This window comes from Danio rerio, chromosome 25 (genome assembly GCF_052040795.2).
Source record: "Danio rerio strain M-AB ecotype USA chromosome 25, GRCz13ab, whole genome shotgun sequence".
Classification (NCBI taxonomy): domain Eukaryota; kingdom Metazoa; phylum Chordata; class Actinopteri; order Cypriniformes; family Danionidae; genus Danio; species Danio rerio.
Window position 1 is genome coordinate 26,544,882 of NC_141045.1, and position 12,805 is coordinate 26,557,686.

The following is a 12,805-nucleotide window of genomic DNA, read 5'->3' on the forward strand; positions in this document are numbered from 1 at the left end:
TTAATTCATGCCCCTCGCGACAAACGCGATATTTGATTCGAGGATCTGCTCTAAGCGTGTATTTTTTCATGCAATGTTTGATACCGCACGGCGAATGAGAGAAAAAAAAAACTCTGCATTTCCCGGAAACTTAGATGCTCTCGGCAGGTAGCGTCAGAAAGCCGCGTGTGTTATTCCGGTCACAAAATGCCGTGCTATGTTTGCACTCAGTGCAATAGTTAACTTAATTCGATACCAACAAACTGAATAAACAAAGAGCACTGGTCGCTCACTTACCAAATCTGTAGAGACAGGACAATCACCAGCAACTAGAGCCGAGTCTTTATGAAGAGGAGACTAACGTTACAAGCGAATCCGGATTTCAGCGTTTGCAGATGAGAACAGCTCTCAGGTAAACAATGTTCCTCCTTAGACACGTAAGTTATTGTTGTCGAGCGTCGCGTACACTGTTAATCCACACGTGAACCAGCTGAGCTCTCACAGAGAGAAAATGAAAACGAAACTTAATGGCAACAAACTATAAAACAACACTTCACGCTTGTTTTGCCAACACAACGTGGCGTCTCTGTGGCGTTAACACGGTGACGCTAATGAATATTAATGAAGTTGCACAATAGAGCGCGCTGATTGGTTTGACCCAAGCCTTACTCATGCATTAATGCATCACACTGTAAGACGTAATAAGACTCACTCTGGCACAGACGTCCAGTCTGCACGCTGGAATACACGCTATTATGTCATGACCGTGACGCAGCTTCAAAAATTTGTTTCAAACAGGAAGTACGAATTTGCTTGAAATAACGCAAAAACAACCAATTTACACTTTTTAGTGAAATATAGGTGTCCTAATAGTGTTTTTAGCAGTGTGGGACACATATACGACTGTCAACAGCTCAAAAAATGTGTTTTGGTGTTTCGTGACCCTTTAAGACTTTATAGTGAAACTTCTTACGTCAGCTTTGCCGGTTCCTGTCTAGTGATTATCATTGCAACCCTTCAGAAGCCCTATCAAGTCACAGTTTTCTTTTAGTCAATGGCGTGTCCGCAGTGGGACATCAAAGCGCTAAACATATTGAAGATTGCTGTCGATTAGGCCATTGGAATCATCACCAGAAGCGACGTGACCGTCTGGGAGGAAGATGGCGTTTTGGTCAAGTGGAAGCAGATGGACTTAAGTGTGAAGCAGCTAGGCTTTTTGAGTGACTTTCGGTTCCCTGACCCTCATGCCAAAAACTGAACGTCAACGCTGCTTTGCCGAAACCCGGGATTGAACCAGGGACCTTTAGATCTTCAGTCTAACGCTCTCCCAACTGAGCTATTTCGGCTGTCTTGTCTCAACTGCTCTGCAGCATGGATGTCGGTGAGACCTAGCAGAGCTCTTGAATGCGTCCGAGGCACAGGAGGGTAAAAGTTTGGCCAGTACGGGTATCGAACCCGCGACCTTGGCGTTATTAGCACCACGCTCTAACCAGCTGAGCTAACCGGCCACTTTCTGCACACTAACATAGAAATCCAGGGCACTGCCAATGTGGAGTGATTTAGGGATAACTCGTCATTCGGCATGCAGGACTCCTCACACGTTCCCTGGAGCAGGACCGGGTAGGACCTTTTAAAAAAAGCATGCTATTCCAAGCAATTTGACGAATACATATCAAGCAGGGCAAAGGGGCCACCGCAGAGCAGATGTGGTCTTTTTTTTCTTTTTTGATTACGTCAAAAATAGCCAAATTTTTTTCCAGCGAGGGGAATTAGCTCAAATGGTAGAGCGCTCGCTTAGCATGCGAGAGGTAGCGGGATCGATGCCCGCATTCTCCACATGAATCTCCGCATCTGTTTTCATGCCTTTCACACTGGCTTTCATTGCAAACCTGGTTGCACCTTAAAGGGCCATGAAACCCCCTCGTTTCAGCAGGGTGTTTTCACACCTCTACTTTGGAAAAAGTCAGAAAAGTGGGCGTGTCCAGCTCTGTTTAGGGGGGAGTGTCGGAGGAACTAAAGTGGGATGGTGTGGGAGTGTCTATTTGGGCACGCGCGAGTTTCAGTCAAAATACACACACATGAGAAAGTGATGGTGTTTAACCTACATGGACATCTGTAGTCGAATTATTTGCCAAATTATTAAATGTTGGACTTTAACAGCAGTTTGGCTCTTTCAATCAGGGAATTAATTCATGCCCCTCGCGACAAACGCGATATTTGATTCGAGGATCTGCTCTAAGCGTGTATTTTTTCATGCAATGTTTGATACCGCACGGCGAATGAGAGAAAAAAAAAACTCTGCATTTCCCGGAAACTTAGATGCTCTCGGCAGGTAGCGTCAGAAAGCCGCGTGTGTTATTCCGGTCACAAAATGCCGTGCTATGTTTGCACTCAGTGCAATAGTTAACTTAATTCGATACCAACAAACTGAATAAACAAAGAGCACTGGTCGCTCACTTACCAAATCTGTAGAGACAGGACAATCACCAGCAACTAGAGCCGAGTCTTTATGAAGAGGAGACTAACGTTACAAGCGAATCCGGATTTCAGCGTTTGCAGATGAGAACAGCTCTCAGGTAAACAATGTTCCTCCTTAGACACGTAAGTTATTGTTGTCGAGCGTCGCGTACACTGTTAATCCACACGTGAACCAGCTGAGCTCTCACAGAGAGAAAATGAAAACGAAACTTAATGGCAACAAACTATAAAACAACACTTCACGCTTGTTTTGCCAACACAACGTGGCGTCTCTGTGGCGTTAACACGGTGACGCTAATGAATATTAATGAAGTTGCACAATAGAGCGCGCTGATTGGTTTGACCCAAGCCTTACTCATGCATTAATGCATCACACTGTAAGACGTAATAAGACTCACTCTGGCACAGACGTCCAGTCTGCACGCTGGAATACACGCTATTATGTCATGACCGTGACGCAGCTTCAAAAATTTGTTTCAAACAGGAAGTACGAATTTGCTTGAAATAACGCAAAAACAACCAATTTACACTTTTTAGTGAAATATAGGTGTCCTAATAGTGTTTTTAGCAGTGTGGGACACATATACGACTGTCAACAGCTCAAAAAATGTGTTTTGGTGTTTCGTGACCCTTTAAGACTTTATAGTGAAACTTCTTACGTCAGCTTTGCCGGTTCCTGTCTAGTGATTATCATTGCAACCCTTCAGAAGCCCTATCAAGTCACAGTTTTCTTTTAGTCAATGGCGTGTCCGCAGTGGGACATCAAAGCGCTAAACATATTGAAGATTGCTGTCGATTAGGCCATTGGAATCATCACCAGAAGCGACGTGACCGTCTGGGAGGAAGATGGCGTTTTGGTCAAGTGGAAGCAGATGGACTTAAGTGTGAAGCAGCTAGGCTTTTTGAGTGACTTTCGGTTCCCTGACCCTCATGCCAAAAACTGAACGTCAACGCTGCTTTGCCGAAACCCGGGATTGAACCAGGGACCTTTAGATCTTCAGTCTAACGCTCTCCCAACTGAGCTATTTCGGCTGTCTTGTCTCAACTGCTCTGCAGCATGGATGTCGGTGAGACCTAGCAGAGCTCTTGAATGCGTCCGAGGCACAGGAGGGTAAAAGTTTGGCCAGTACGGGTATCGAACCCGCGACCTTGGCGTTATTAGCACCACGCTCTAACCAGCTGAGCTAACCGGCCACTTTCTGCACACTAACATAGAAATCCAGGGCACTGCCAATGTGGAGTGATTTAGGGATAACTCGTCATTCGGCATGCAGGACTCCTCACACGTTCCCTGGAGCAGGACCGGGTAGGACCTTTTAAAAAAAGCATGCTATTCCAAGCAATTTGACGAATACATATCAAGCAGGGCAAAGGGGCCACCGCAGAGCAGATGTGGTCTTTTTTTTCTTTTTTGATTACGTCAAAAATAGCCAAATTTTTTTCCAGCGAGGGGAATTAGCTCAAATGGTAGAGCGCTCGCTTAGCATGCGAGAGGTAGCGGGATCGATGCCCGCATTCTCCACATGAATCTCCGCATCTGTTTTCATGCCTTTCACACTGGCTTTCATTGCAAACCTGGTTGCACCTTAAAGGGCCATGAAACCCCCTCGTTTCAGCAGGGTGTTTTCACACCTCTACTTTGGAAAAAGTCAGAAAAGTGGGCGTGTCCAGCTCTGTTTAGGGGGGAGTGTCGGAGGAACTAAAGTGGGATGGTGTGGGAGTGTCTATTTGGGCACGCGCGAGTTTCAGTCAAAATACACACACATGAGAAAGTGATGGTGTTTAACCTACATGGACATCTGTAGTCGAATTATTTGCCAAATTATTAAATGTTGGACTTTAACAGCAGTTTGGCTCTTTCAATCAGGGAATTAATTCATGCCCCTCGCGACAAACGCGATATTTGATTCGAGGATCTGCTCTAAGCGTGTATTTTTTCATGCAATGTTTGATACCGCACGGCGAATGAGAGAAAAAAAAAACTCTGCATTTCCCGGAAACTTAGATGCTCTCGGCAGGTAGCGTCAGAAAGCCGCGTGTGTTATTCCGGTCACAAAATGCCGTGCTATGTTTGCACTCAGTGCAATAGTTAACTTAATTCGATACCAACAAACTGAATAAACAAAGAGCACTGGTCGCTCACTTACCAAATCTGTAGAGACAGGACAATCACCAGCAACTAGAGCCGAGTCTTTATGAAGAGGAGACTAACGTTACAAGCGAATCCGGATTTCAGCGTTTGCAGATGAGAACAGCTCTCAGGTAAACAATGTTCCTCCTTAGACACGTAAGTTATTGTTGTCGAGCGTCGCGTACACTGTTAATCCACACGTGAACCAGCTGAGCTCTCACAGAGAGAAAATGAAAACGAAACTTAATGGCAGCAAACTATAAAACAACACTTCACGCTTGTTTTGCCAACACAACGTGGCGTCTCTGTGGCGTTAACACGGTGACGCTAATGAATATTAATGAAGTTGCACAATAGAGCGCGCTGATTGGTTTGACCCAAGCCTTACTCATGCATTAATGCATCACACTGTAAGACGTAATAAGACTCACTCTGGCACAGACGTCCAGTCTGCACGCTGGAATACACGCTATTATGTCATGACCGTGACGCAGCTTCAAAAATTAGTTTCAAACAGGAAGTACGAATTTGCTTGAAATAACGCAAAAACAACCAATTTACACTTTTTAGTGAAATATAGGTGTCCTAATAGTGTTTTTAGCAGTGTGGGACACATATACGACTGTCAACAGCTCAAAAAATGTGTTTTGGTGTTTCGTGACCCTTTAAGACTTTATAGTGAAACTTCTTACGTCAGCTTTGCCGGTTCCTGTCTAGTGATTATCATTGCAACCCTTCAGAAGCCCTATCAAGTCACAGTTTTCTTTTAGTCAATGGCGTGTCCGCAGTGGGACATCAAAGCGCTAAACATATTGAAGATTGCTGTCGATTAGGCCATTGGAATCATCACCAGAAGCGACGTGACCGTCTGGGAGGAAGATGGCGTTTTGGTCAAGTGGAAGCAGATGGACTTAAGTGTGAAGCAGCTAGGCTTTTTGAGTGACTTTCGGTTCCCTGATCCCCATGCCAAAAACTGAACGTCAACGCTGCTTTGCCGAAACCCGGGATTGAACCAGGGACCTTTAGATCTTCAGTCTAACGCTCTCCCAACTGAGCTATTTCGGCTGTCTTGTCTCAACTGCTCTGCAGCATGGATGTCGGTGAGACCTAGCAGAGCTCTTGAATGCGTCTGAGGCACAGGAGGGTAAAAGTTTGGCCAGTACGGGTATCGAACCCGCGACCTTGGCGTTATTAGCACCACGCTCTAACCAGCTGAGCTAACCGGCCACTTTCTGCACACTAACATAGAAATCCAGGGCACTGCCAATGTGGAGTGATTTAGGGATAACTCGTCATTCGGCATGCAGGACTCCTCACACGTTCCCTGGAGCAGGACCGGGTAGGACCTTTTAAAAAAAGCATGCTATTCCAAGCAATTTGACGAATACATATCAAGCAGGGCAAAGGGGCCACCGCAGAGCAGATGTGGTCTTTTTTTTCTTTTTTGATTACGTCAAAAATAGCCAAATATTTTTCCAGCGAGGGGAATTAGCTCAAATGGTAGAGCGCTCGCTTAGCATGCGAGAGGTAGCGGGATCGATGCTCGCATTCTCCACATGAATCTCCGCATCTGTTTTCATGCCTTTCACACTGGCTTTCATTGCATACCTGGTTGCACCTTAAAGGGCCATGAAACCCCCTCGTTTCAGCAGGGTGTTTTCACACCTCTACTTTGGAAAAAGTCAGAAAAGTGGGCGTGTCCAGCTCTGTTTAGGGGGGAGTGTCGGAGGAACTAAAGTGGGATGGTGTGGGAGTGTCTATTTGGGCACGCGCGAGTTTCAGTCAAAATACACACACATGAGAAAGTGATGGTGTTTAACCTACATGGACATCTGTAGTCGAATTATTTGCCAAATTATTAAATGTTGGACTTTAACAGCAGTTTGGCTCTTTCAATCAGGGAATTAATTCATGCCCCTCGCGACAAACGCGATATTTGATTCGAGGATCTGCTCTAAGCGTGTATTTTTTCATGCAATGTTTGATACCGCACGGCGAATGAGAGAAAAAAAAAACTCTGCATTTCCCGGAAACTTAGATGCTCTCGGCAGGTAGCGTCAGAAAGCCGCGTGTGTTATTCCGGTCACAAAATGCCGTGCTATGTTTGCACTCAGTGCAATAGTTAACTTAATTCGATACCAACAAACTGAATAAACAAAGAGCACTGGTCGCTCACTTACCAAATCTGTAGAGACAGGACAATCACCAGCAACTAGAGCCGCGTCTTTATGAAGAGGAGACTAACGTTACAAGCGAATCCGGATTTTAGCGTTTGCAGATGAGAACAGCTCTCAGGTAAACAATGTTCCTCCTTAGACACGTAAGTTATTGTTGTCGAGCGTCGCGTACACTGTTAATCCACACGTGAACCAGCTGAGCTCTCACAGAGAGAAAATGAAAACGAAACTTAATGGCAGCAAACTATAAAACAACACTTCACGCTTGTTTTGCCAACACAACGTGGCGTCTCTGTGGCGTTAACACGGTGACGCTAATGAATATTAATGAAGTTGCACAATAGAGCGCGCTGATTGGTTTGACCCAAGCCTTACTCATGCATTAATGCATCACACTGTAAGACGTAATAAGACTCACTCTGGCACAGACGTCCAGTCTGCACGCTGGAATACACGCTATTATGTCATGACCGTGACGCAGCTTCAAAAATTTGTTTCAAACAGGAAGTACGAATTTGCTTGAAATAACGCAATAACAACCAATTTACACTTTTTAGTGAAATATAGGTGTCCTAATAGTGTTTTTAGCAGTGTGGGACACATATACGACTGTCAACAGCTCAAAAAATGTGTTTTGGTGTTTCGTGACCCTTTAAGACTTTATAGTGAAACTTCTTACGTCAGCTTTGCCGGTTCCTGTCTAGTGATTATCATTGCAACCCTTCAGAAGCCCTATCAAGTCACAGTTTTCTTTTAGTCAATGGCGTGTCCGCAGTGGGACATCAAAGCGCTAAACATATTGAAGATTGCTGTCGATTAGGCCATTGGAATCATCACCAGAAGCGACGTGACCGTCTGGGAGGAAGATGGCGTTTTGGTCAAGTGGAAGCAGGTGGACTTAAGTGTGAAGCAGCTAGGCTTTTTGAGTAAATATAGGTGTCCTAATTGTGTTTTTAGCAGTGTGGGACACATATACGACTGTCAACAGCTCAAAAAATGTGTTTTGGTGTTTCGTGACCCTTTAAGACTTTATAGTGAAACTTCTTACGTCAGCTTTGCCGGTTCCTGTGTAGTGATTATCATTGCAACCCTTCAGAAGCCCTATCAAGTCACAGTTTTCTTTTAGTCAATGGCGTGTCCGCAGTGGGACATCAAAGCGCTAAACATATTGAAGATTGCTGTCGATTAGGCCATTGGAATCATCACCAGAAGCGACGTGACCATCTGGGAGGAAGATGGCGTTTTGGTCAAGTGGAAGCAGGTGGACTTAAGTGTGAAGCAGCTAGGCTTTTTGAGTGACTTTCGGTTCCCTGACCCTCATGCCAAAAACTGAACGTCAACGCTGCGTTGCCGAAACCCGGGATTGAACCAGGGACCTTTAGATCTTCAGTCTAACGCTCTCCCAACTGAGCTATTTCGTCTGTCTTGTCTCAACTGCTCTGCAGCATGGATGTCGGTGAGACCTAGCAGAGCTCTTGAATGCGTCTGGGGCACAGGAGGGTAAAAGTTTGGCCAGTACGGCTATCGAACCCACGACCTTGGCGTTATTAGCACCACGCTCTAACCAGCTGAGCTAACCGGCCACTTTCTGCACACTAACATAGAAATCCAGGGCACTGCCAATGTGGAGTGATTTAGGGATAACACGTCATTCGGCATGCAGGACTCCTCACACGTTCCCTGGAGCAGGACCGGGTAGGACCTTTTAAAAAAAGCATGCTATTCCAAGCAATTTGACGAATACATATCAAGCAGGGCAAAGGGGCCACCGCAGAGCAGATGTGGTCTTTTTTTTCTTTTTTGATTACGTCAAAAATAGCCAAATTTTTTTCCAGCGAGGGGAATTAGCTCAAATGGTAGAGCGCTCGCTTAGCATGCGAGAGGTAGCGGGATCGATGCCCGCATTCTCCACATGAATCTCTGCATCTGTTTTCATGCCTTTCACACTGGCTTTCATTGCATACCTGGTTGCACCTTAAAGGGCCATGAAACCCCCTCGTTTCAGCAGGGTGTTTTCACACCTCTACTTTGGAAAAAGTCAGAAAAGTGGGCGTGTCCAGCTCTGTTTAGGGGGGAGTGTCGGAGGAACTAAAGTGGGATGGTGTGGGAGTGTCTATTTGGGCACGCGCGAGTTTCAGTCAAAATACACACACATGAGAAAGTGATGGTGTTTAACCTACATGGACATCTGTAGTCGAATTATTTGCCAAATTATTAAATGTTGGACTTTAACAGCAGTTTGGCTCTTTCAATCAGGGAATTAATTCATGCCCCTCGCGACAAACGCGATATTTGATTCGAGGATCTGCTCTAAGCGTGTATTTTTTCATGCAATGTTTGATACCGCACGGCGAATGAGAGAAAAAAAAAACTCTGCATTTCCCGGAAACTTAGATGCTCTCGGCAGGTAGCGTCAGAAAGCCGCGTGTGTTATTCCGGTCACAAAATGCCGTGCTATGTTTGCACTCAGTGCAATAGTTAACTTAATTCGATACCAACAAACTGAATAAACAAAGAGCACTGGTCGCTCACTTACCAAATCTGTAGAGACAGGACAATCACCAGCAACTAGAGCCGCGTCTTTATGAAGAGGAGACTAACGTTACAAGCGAATCCGGATTTCAGCGTTTGCAGATGAGAACAGCTCTCAGGTAAACAATGTTCCTCCTTAGACACGTAAGTTATTGTTGTCGAGCGTCGCGTACACTGTTAATCCACACGTGAACCAGCTGAGCTCTCACAGAGAGAAAATGAAAACGAAACTTAATGGCAGCAAACTATTAAACAAAACTTCACGCTTGTTTTGCCAACACAACGTGGCGTCTCTGTGGCGTTAACACGGTGACGCTAATGAATATTAATGAAGTTGCACAATAGAGCGCGCTGATTGGTTTGACCCAAGCCTTACTCATGCATTAATGCATCACACTGTAAGACGTAATAAGATTCACTCTGGCACAGACGTCCAGTCTGCACGCTGGAATACACGCTATTATGTCATGACCGTGACGCAGCTTCAAAAATTAGTTTCAAACAGGAAGTACGAATTTGCTTGAAATAACGCAAAAACAACCAATTTACACTTTTTAGTGAAATATAGGTGTCCTAATAGTGTTTTTAGCAGTGTGGGACACATATACGACTGTCAACAGCTCAAAAAATGTGTTTTGGTGTTTCGTGACCCTTTAAGACTTTATAGTGAAACTTCTCACGTCAGCTTTGCCGGTTCCTGTCTAGTGATTATCATTGCAACCCTTCAGAAGCCCTATCAAGTCACAGTTTTCTTTTAGTCAATGGCGTGTCCGCAGTGGGACATCAAAGCGCTAAACATATTGAAGATTGCTGTCGATTAGGCCATTGGAATCATCACCAGAAGCGACGTGACCGTCTGGGAGGAAGATGGCGTTTTGGTCAAGTGGAAGCAGGTGGACTTAAGTGTGAAGCAGCTAGGCTTTTTGAGTGACTTTCGGTTCCCTGACCCTCATGCCAAAAACTGAACGTCAACGCTGCTTTGCCGAAACCCGGGATTGAACCAGGGACCTTTAGATCTTCAGTCTAACGCTCTCCCAACTGAGCTATTTCGGCTGTCTTGTCTCAACTGCTCTGCAGCATGGATGTCGGTGAGACCTAGCAGAGCTCTTGAATGCGTCTGAGGCACAGGAGGGTAAAAGTTTGGCCAGTACGGGTATCGAACCCGCGACCTTGGCGTTATTAGCACCACGCTCTAACCAGCTGAGCTAACCGGCCACTTTCTGCACACTAACATAGAAATCCAGGGCACTGCCAATGTGGAGTGATTTAGGGATAACTCGTCATTCGGCATGCAGGACTCCTCACACGTTCCCTGGAGCAGGACCGGGTAGGACCTTTTGAAAAAAGCATGCTATTCCAAGCAATTTGACGAACACATATCAAGCAGGGCAAAGGGGCCACCGCAGAGCAGATGTGGTCTTTTTTTTCTTTTTTGATTACGTCAAAAATAGCCAAATTTTTTTCCAGCGAGGGGAATTAGCTCAAATGGTAGAGCGCTCGCTTAGCATGCGAGAGGTAGCGGGATCGATGCCCGCATTCTCCACATGAATCTCCGCAACTGTTTTCATGCCTTTCACACTGGCTTTCATTGCATACCTGGTTGCACCTTAAAGGGCCATGAAACCCCCTCGTTTCAGCAGGGTGTTTTCACACCTCTACTTTGGAAAAAGTCAGAAAAGTGGGCGTGTCCAGCTCTGTTTAGGGGGGAGTGTCGGAGGAACTAAAGTGGGATGGTGTGGGAGTGTCTATTTGGGCACGCGCGAGTTTCAGTCAAAATACACACACATGAGAAAGTGATGGTGTTTAACCTACATGGACATCTGTAGTCGAATTATTTGCCAAATTATTAAATGTTGGACTTTAACAGCAGTTTGGCTCTTTCAATCAGGGAATTAATTCATGCCCCTCGCGACAAACGCGATATTTGATTCGAGGATCTGCTCTAAGCGTGTATTTTTTCATGCAATGTTTGATACCGCACGGCGAATGAGAGAAAAAAAAAACTCTGCATTTCCCGGAAACTTAGATGCTCTCGGCAGGTAGCGTCAGAAAGCCGCGTGTGTTATTTCGGTCACAAAATGCCGTGCTATGTTTGCACTCAGTGCAATAGTTAACTTAATTCGATACCAACAAACTGAATAAACAAAGAGCACTGGTCGCTCACTTACCAAATCTGTAGAGACAGGACAATCACCAGCAACTAGAGCCGCGTCTTTATGAAGAGGAGACTAACGTTACAAGCGAATCCGGATTTCAGCGTTTGCAGATGAGAACAGCTCTCAGGTAAACAATGTTCCTCCTTAGACACGTAAGTTATTGTTGTCGAGCGTCGCGTACACTGTTAATCCACACGTGAACCAGCTGAGCTCTCACAGAGAGAAAATGAAAACGAAACTTAATGGCAACAAACTATAAAACAACACTTCACGCTTGTTTTGCCAACACAACGTGGCGTCTCTGTGGCGTTAACACGGTGACGCTAATGAATATTAATGAAGTTGCACAATAGAGCGCGCTGATTGGTTTGACCCAAGCCTTACTCATGCATTAATGCATCACACTGTAAGACGTAATAAGACTCACTCTGGCACAGACGTCCAGTCTGCACGCTGGAATACACGCTATTATGTCATGACCGTGACGCAGCTTCAAAAATTCGTTTCAAACAGGAAGTACGAATTTGTTTGAAATAACGCAAAAACAACCAATTTACACTTTTTAGTGAAATATAGGTGTCCTAATAGTGTTTTTAGCAGTGTGGGACACATATACGACTGTCAACAGCTCAAAAAATGTGTTTTGGTGTTTCGTGACCCTTTAAGACTTTATAGTGAAACTTCTTACGTCAGCTTTGCCGGTTCCTGTCTAGTGATTATCATTGCAACCCTTCAGAAGCCCTATCAAGTCACAGTTTTCTTTTAGTCAATGGCGTGTCCGCAGTGGGACATCAAAGTGCTAAACATATTGAAGATTGCTGTCGATTAGGCCATTGGAATCATCACCAGAAGCGACGTGACCGTCTGGGAGGAAGATGGCGTTTTGGTCAAGTGGAAGCAGGTGGACTTAAGTGTGAAGCAGCTAGGCTTTTTGAGTGACTTTCGGTTCCCTGACCCTCATGCCAAAAACTGAACGTCAACGCTGCTTTGCCGAAACCCGGGATTGAACCAGGGACCTTTAGATTTTCAGTCTAACGCTCTCCCAACTGAGCTATTTCGGCTGTCTTGTCTCAACTGCTCTGCAGCATGGATGTCGGTGAGACCTAGCAGAGCTCTTGAATGCGTCTGAGGCACAGGAGGGTAAAAGTTTGGCCAGTACGGGTATCGAACCCGCGACCTTGGCGTTATTAGCACCACGCTCTAACCAGCTGAGCTAACCGGCCACTTTCTGCACACTAACATAGAAATCCAGGGCACTGCCAATGTGGAGTGATTTAGGGATAACTCGTCATTCGGCATGCAGGACTCCTCACACGTTCCCTGGAGCAGGACCGGGTAGGACCTTTTGAAAA

The 12,805-nt window shown here is 45.4% G+C and overlaps 1 protein-coding gene and 15 non-coding genes across 16 annotated transcripts in view; 5 read left to right on the plus strand and 11 right to left on the minus strand.

Moving 5' to 3' along the window:
* Positions 1 to 12,805, plus strand: part of LOC147837713 (uncharacterized) — a 977,861-nt gene that overhangs the window by 410,955 nt on the left and 554,101 nt on the right. The window lies entirely within an intron of this gene.
* trnaf-gaa (transfer RNA phenylalanine (anticodon GAA)) lies at positions 1,253 to 1,325 on the minus strand. Its single transcript has one exon. It is a non-coding gene; the product is annotated as a tRNA-Phe (tRNA).
* Positions 1,414 to 1,487, minus strand: trnai-aau (transfer RNA isoleucine (anticodon AAU)). Its single transcript has one exon. It is a non-coding gene; the product is annotated as a tRNA-Ile (tRNA).
* On the plus strand, positions 1,743 to 1,815 carry trnaa-agc (transfer RNA alanine (anticodon AGC)). The gene has a single exon. It is a non-coding gene; the product is annotated as a tRNA-Ala (tRNA).
* Positions 3,417 to 3,489, minus strand: trnaf-gaa (transfer RNA phenylalanine (anticodon GAA)). The gene has a single exon. It is a non-coding gene; the product is annotated as a tRNA-Phe (tRNA).
* Positions 3,578 to 3,651, minus strand: trnai-aau (transfer RNA isoleucine (anticodon AAU)). Its single transcript has one exon. It is a non-coding gene; the product is annotated as a tRNA-Ile (tRNA).
* Positions 3,907 to 3,979, plus strand: trnaa-agc (transfer RNA alanine (anticodon AGC)). Its single transcript has one exon. It is a non-coding gene; the product is annotated as a tRNA-Ala (tRNA).
* Positions 5,581 to 5,653, minus strand: trnaf-gaa (transfer RNA phenylalanine (anticodon GAA)). The gene has a single exon. It is a non-coding gene; the product is annotated as a tRNA-Phe (tRNA).
* Positions 5,742 to 5,815, minus strand: trnai-aau (transfer RNA isoleucine (anticodon AAU)). The gene has a single exon. It is a non-coding gene; the product is annotated as a tRNA-Ile (tRNA).
* On the minus strand, positions 8,114 to 8,186 carry trnaf-gaa (transfer RNA phenylalanine (anticodon GAA)). The gene has a single exon. It is a non-coding gene; the product is annotated as a tRNA-Phe (tRNA).
* On the plus strand, positions 8,604 to 8,676 carry trnaa-agc (transfer RNA alanine (anticodon AGC)). The gene has a single exon. It is a non-coding gene; the product is annotated as a tRNA-Ala (tRNA).
* trnaf-gaa (transfer RNA phenylalanine (anticodon GAA)) lies at positions 10,278 to 10,350 on the minus strand. Its single transcript has one exon. It is a non-coding gene; the product is annotated as a tRNA-Phe (tRNA).
* On the minus strand, positions 10,439 to 10,512 carry trnai-aau (transfer RNA isoleucine (anticodon AAU)). The gene has a single exon. It is a non-coding gene; the product is annotated as a tRNA-Ile (tRNA).
* Positions 10,768 to 10,840, plus strand: trnaa-agc (transfer RNA alanine (anticodon AGC)). The gene has a single exon. It is a non-coding gene; the product is annotated as a tRNA-Ala (tRNA).
* trnaf-gaa (transfer RNA phenylalanine (anticodon GAA)) lies at positions 12,442 to 12,514 on the minus strand. Its single transcript has one exon. It is a non-coding gene; the product is annotated as a tRNA-Phe (tRNA).
* On the minus strand, positions 12,603 to 12,676 carry trnai-aau (transfer RNA isoleucine (anticodon AAU)). Its single transcript has one exon. It is a non-coding gene; the product is annotated as a tRNA-Ile (tRNA).